This window comes from Plecotus auritus (assembly GCF_963455305.1).
Source record: "Plecotus auritus genome assembly, chromosome: 1".
NCBI classification, from domain to species: Eukaryota; Metazoa; Chordata; class Mammalia; order Chiroptera; family Vespertilionidae; genus Plecotus; species Plecotus auritus.
Window position 1 is genome coordinate 169,760,295 of NC_137770.1, and position 6,000 is coordinate 169,766,294.

The window sequence follows — 6,000 nt, forward strand, 5'->3', positions numbered from 1 at the left end:
GACCAAGGTAGTGATGATGAAGATGGAGAGACATGATCAAGGAAGGATATCAAATTGGTTGGACATAGTTGTGGATAATCAAACTCTGTAGTGAGGGATAGGATATTGTTAAGGATAACTTCTAGGTTTCTGGCTTGAAAAATCCTTACAGGTTAGTTTTTTCACACTTAGAAAACACAGCTGGCAGTGTTTAGGAAGCGTTATCATTACTGATGTGAGGTGGAGATCAGAAATTTCAACATTAGACAGTCACTTGTTGGGCAAACTTAGTCCAGGCTGTTGGTCTTTCCACCAAGTTTCCAAACCTCTCTGTCATTAAATGAACATTTCAAGAAGAACTTGGAATGACCAACAAAATTTTGAATGTGATATCTAAAAATATAGCCAATACCAATAAACACTTATGTATGGCATAGAAAAACATCTGGAAGAATATAATTAAACTATTACTGTTGGAGGGGGGAGATGACAGGAAGCATCAATTTCAAGTCTAGATGCTACTGTGTTGTCTGAAAAAATTAAAACAAACCTTAATTGGCCTTCTAATTAGCACCACCCATAAAATCACCGTCATTACCAATAAAAAGCTCTTCAGCTAGGAAATTTAAAGCCCTTTGTGGAACCCTGATAATCTCCCCTCTCCATTAAATCTCTCTCCTGGAATCTAGAGGCTCTTACCTTGTAGCCCCAGAGAGCATAGATTTGTCTCGCTCCAGCTCTTTAGAGATACTCGAAATGAACGAGAGGACTAGTAGTTGCAGAAGCCATCCCAGCACCCTTTGATTTTTACAGTAGCAAATGTGTCATTGGTAGCACAACAGTCCCATTCTTATGTGAGGCTAAAATGGATCCACTCAAAGATGCTTTGGAGAGTCCCTGAACTCAAACTAACTACCAATCTTTCTCCCAATTCATGTATAAGTTCTGCCATTTCCCTGGGGAAGTCATTTCCACTTGCTTGGTAAATAATTAGCCTGGCTGCCTTTGGCTATAGAAAGGATTATAAATATTTTAAGCATCGCAAGTGATTGAAACCATCTCTATTTGATTTCATCTATGCCTGCAAATGCTTCAGGTGAAAACTCATCTCTAAGCACAAAACATCCTCGGGCAGATAAATGTTCTAGGTATTCGAAGAATGGGCCTTGTTTAGGCTGCTCTGGTCAGTGGGTATTCAGAAACAGGCTACCTAGAAAGCCAGCAATTTAAACCTTTCTAATTTTAGCTCACACCAGTTAATTTTTCTCCCAATGAGAGAAATAAAAGACATTTCCCAAGAAGATCCCAGGGAATTAAAAAAAAAAAAAGGCTTTATGTTTTAGAGCAGTTTAAGGTTCACAGCAAAATTGAGTAAAATGACAGAGTTCCCATCAGTGTCTTATCTCTACACAGTACAACCTTCTCTCAACACCCCCCACCAGTGACACATTTGTTACCATTGATGAACGTACACTGATGCATCCTTGTCAGGCAAAGTCCAGACTTCACTTCAGGGCTCACTCTGGTTGTTGCACATTCTAGAGCAGCCGTGGGCAAACTATGGCCCGCGGGCCGGATCCGGCCCGTTCGGCTGTTCTATCTGGCCCGCGGAGCCGAAAGAGCGGAGGGTTCTCTTGCTCTCCCCTCCGCTCCTTCACCAGCAGCAGTGTTAACATGGCAACATCGGGAAACACGGCCGCAGCTCCTTCTTCTGAGTGGGTGGATTTATATCCGCCCATTCCTTAGAAGGAACAACCTCTCAATCTTCCAGAGGCTCCTTGTAATGCCCCCGGACGCGTCCCCCGACATCACCCTGGGAATGCGTAGACACGTTATCGTGGTGATGTAGGGAGACACGCCCCTGGAGAGCACAGTATCAGAGCATTAGCTAAAAAGGAGACCAACAACACTGTTCCCACTGAAGTTGATGTTTTAAAGACCAAAAACCTTTCAACCCAGTCTACATTGCCATCTACATCTACGTCCCGGGCATAATTTGGAAGTTGCACTAAAGAAAATGTTTAATTTACTGTTTACACATTTTGTTCTTTTCTATTTGTTTTAGTTTTAAATTATTTTATTATATTTAAGTTTAATTTGAAAGGCTTTTGTACCTTTCCTTTGTTAGGCAATTTTATTTTGCCTTTGCCATCTTCAATATAAGGTATGTATTTGTGCTATGATTCCTCCATTTTTTGAAGTTTCAAATTATAATAATTAGTGTTTACATTCTTCTTGTTAAAATGTTTGAAATGAATAAAACTATTGAAATAAAAAAAAAAGACCGTACCCTTTTATGTAATGATGTTTACTTTGAATTTATATTAGTTCACACAAACACTCCATCCATGCTTTTGTTCCGGCCCTCCGGTCCAGTTTAAGAACCCATTGTGGCCCTCGAGTCAAAAAGTTTGCCCACCCCTGGTTTAGAGGTTTGAACAATGACATGCCTCCACCATTGTTTCACTGCCCTGAAAATCCTTTGTGCCAGGCCTAGTCATCCCCCCCCACCCTAACTCCCCACAACCACTGTCTCCATAGTTTTGCCTTTTTCAGAATGTCATGAAGTTGGAATCCTTATAGCAATTTAAAAATTATTCCTCTAATGGTAAGTTAAAAATATAAAAGTTTCCATTAACATAATTGTTTTTAATCCTTACAGTGAATTCTTTCTGGTTGCTATGTGTCCTACATAGATGATGTCTGTATCTGGCCAGTGGTACAGGGACAACTGGGTGAGAACCACAGCCTTACCTGCAGCAGATGGGAGTCAGGAGGGGAAGGCTGGGGTGGGGGACCCATCCAACACCCTGCAGGGTATTTGTTCTCAGCTCTTTCAGCGTGACTTCTGATGAAAATAGTAACATGTGCCCACTGATTCACAAAATTAAACACTACAATTGTGCTCAGAGTAGATGTTGCCCACACGTTTATCCCCCCGAGATAACCACTATAAATGGGCTCAGACCGACCATAGTTAGTATTTGACGACATGATGATTTTATTGAACAGTATATCATGGTGAATGTTCCATGTCAATTCAAAAAGATCTCATCTTTTTAAAGATACACAAAAATTATTTAATCAATTCTCTTTTGATGGCTACCTGAATTATTTGCAGATATTTGCTGTGAAACTCCAGGAATGATGATTGATATGTCTCTTTGTACATCTGTTTATTTCCTTAGGATAAATTCCTAGAAGTTGTAGCACTGGATCATCAGGTAAACATATTTAAAATTTTGATATATATTGCCAAATTACACTCTCACCAAAAGTATATGAGAGTATACTTTCTACATCCAAGTTAAGAAAAAGTAGTAATCGTTCATCTTTGCCTATTGGTCAGGTTAAAAAACGTTTTAATTTTTATTTCTTTATTGAACTATTAATGACGTTGAATTTTACTTCAATGCTGTTACACAAGTATATTTAGTTTGTGAAAATTCAATGAGCTGTATATGTGATATAAGTGCTTTTGGAGGAGTTCTATTTTGGGCCTTTATTTGGGGAGTGGGATTTCTTAGGCTCCTTAGGGCTACAGTAACAGAAAACTCTGAGTGCTATAGCTACGGGGGGTGCAGGGTTGATTAGCTCAGCAGATCAGTGCATCATCAGCCATCCTCAGAGCTTTGGCTTAGGCCCCTGGTGGATGCAAGACTGCTGCAGCAACTCCAGGCTTCTCATGCAAATGCCACTTATCTATGGGAGGAGACAGACTCTTCCTATCTGTCTGTCTTTACCATTGAGGGCAATCTTTCTCAGATACTTCTCCCCTCTTCCAAGGCTTGCTCTCTCATGTAGCTGGTCAAAATTCCATTGTAGGCCCATACCTCCACAGTCATTGGCAAGAGGAATGAGAACACCCTGATTTACCTAAAGGAATATTGATTCCTCGCTACGGCCAGGGCTGAGGGCTCCCCTCCCTGCAGTGCATGGCTGGTGGAGGACATCAACAATGTTTGCTGGACATTATGTTTAGGGGAGCAATGGGAGATTACATGGGACAGGATTGGAGAGACCTGGGTTGCTGGTTCGGATGGACTTGAGGGGAGCTATCACAGAGTGAAAGAGCAGTTAGAAAGCCACTGAGAGTCTACATAAACGATGGTTAAAGTCAGCATTTACTGGGGCCCCACTCTGTGCCAGATAATGTGCTAAGTGGTTGGGGATACAGAGAGCAGACTTTATGGACATTACAGTCCAGCAACTTGACTTCAGGAATTTATGATTCCATTGTATTAATAGAGATCAAAATAATAATAATGGCTAATAGTTACTGAGAGTTTACTGCAGCTGGGCATTGTTTTACATATGTTAACTTATTTTATCCCCACAATAACTTTAGGAATTAGCTACTACTATCATCCCTGTTTTGAAGGTGAAGAAATTGAAGCACAGAGGTGAAGTAACCTGCCCTAGGTCAAAAGGCCAGTAACAGGGGAGACTGGAGTTAAGCCCAGGCCGTGGGACCTCAGAGTCCATGCTCTTAGCCATTCACTACGTTGCCCATGAAACCCACATGGAGTTAGATTGTTAGTGATATGAACAGTGGGCTGGAGTGGAGGCAATGGGAATCAAAAAGGGGATAGCTATGATTGTATTCATAACTACCAATCACTGTTTACCATCAAACAGGAACTGTGTTAAATGTTAGTTATACACGATCTCACAGAATTCTCACAACTCTGTGAAATAGCTTTGATTCTATTCCATTAATGAGGAAACTGAGGCTTTGAGATGTTGAGTCATTTGTGAAAGGTCAGTATTGTATTTGAACTTGGGTCTTTAAGACTCCAAAGCCTGTGAATTAGTTAATTCCACTATATGAAGATAAAATATATTTTCCAACTAGAAAACAGGAAACACACACACACACACACACACACACACACACACACACATATATATATATATATGCACTAAAACATGTAAAGGTGTGCTAATGCACCCTTTAATTGAAGAACCTTAAAAAATTATTATATTAAAGCCTACTATTAGAACTTGGCCTTCTCATAGGCCATGGTCCTAATCAGACATGCTCCTTTGGGATACCTCAAATTATTGTTTTTCTTGAAGGAATCTAAATCCAGAATACAGACTTTCCCCAAACTTTGTTTCATGGAAAAAGTCATGTATATTAAAATTTTACTATGCATTCATAGTCTTTCACTAATACTTTTATGTATATAACTAGAGGCCCGGTGCATGAAATTCATGCACTGGAGGGGGGGTCCCTCAGCTCAGCCTGCACCCTCTCCAATCTGGGATTGGGCCCTGTGGGATCGGGCTTAAACCAGCAGTTGGACATCCCTCTCACAATCCGGGACTGCTGGCTCCCAACTGCTCGTCTGCCTGCCAGCCTGATCACCCCTAACCACTCCCATGCCAGCCTAATCGACACCTAACTGCTCCCCTGCAGGCCCGATTGCCCCCAACAGCCCTCCCCTGCCAGCCTAGTTGCCCCTTAACTGCCCTTCCCTGCTGGCCTGGTCGCCACTAACTGCCCTCCCCTGCTGGCCTGGTCACCCCTTAACTGCTCTCATCTGTAGGACTAGTCGCCCCCAACTGCCCTCCCCTGCAGGCCATCTTGTGGTGGCCATCTTTGACCACATGGGGGCGGCCATCTTGTGTGAGGGCGTGAGGGTCAATTTGCATATTACCTCTTTATTATATAGGATAGGCACCTTTTATTTTTTTAGATAACTGTAAATTAATCTAAAACGAAAATGTCCAGGTGAATGCAAATTATTTTTAATTTTTATACTGAACCAGCCAGATTGCAGCTGGCTATGCTCACAAACCAAGAGCTGCCCCCTCCCCCACACTCAACCATGCTGGGTTCTGCAGTGAGGGAGTGACCATTACCTAGAGGGGTTTTCTTTTTCTTTTCTGTTTCCAGGGAGATTTCCTCAAGGCCTCATCCAGATGTGAATGTGGCATATGTGGTGCTGGAGTCTTCTTAAATCTTCTTTTCTTTAGGAAAATGACTGGGCGGAGCAAAGGAAATCGTTAAGGGGC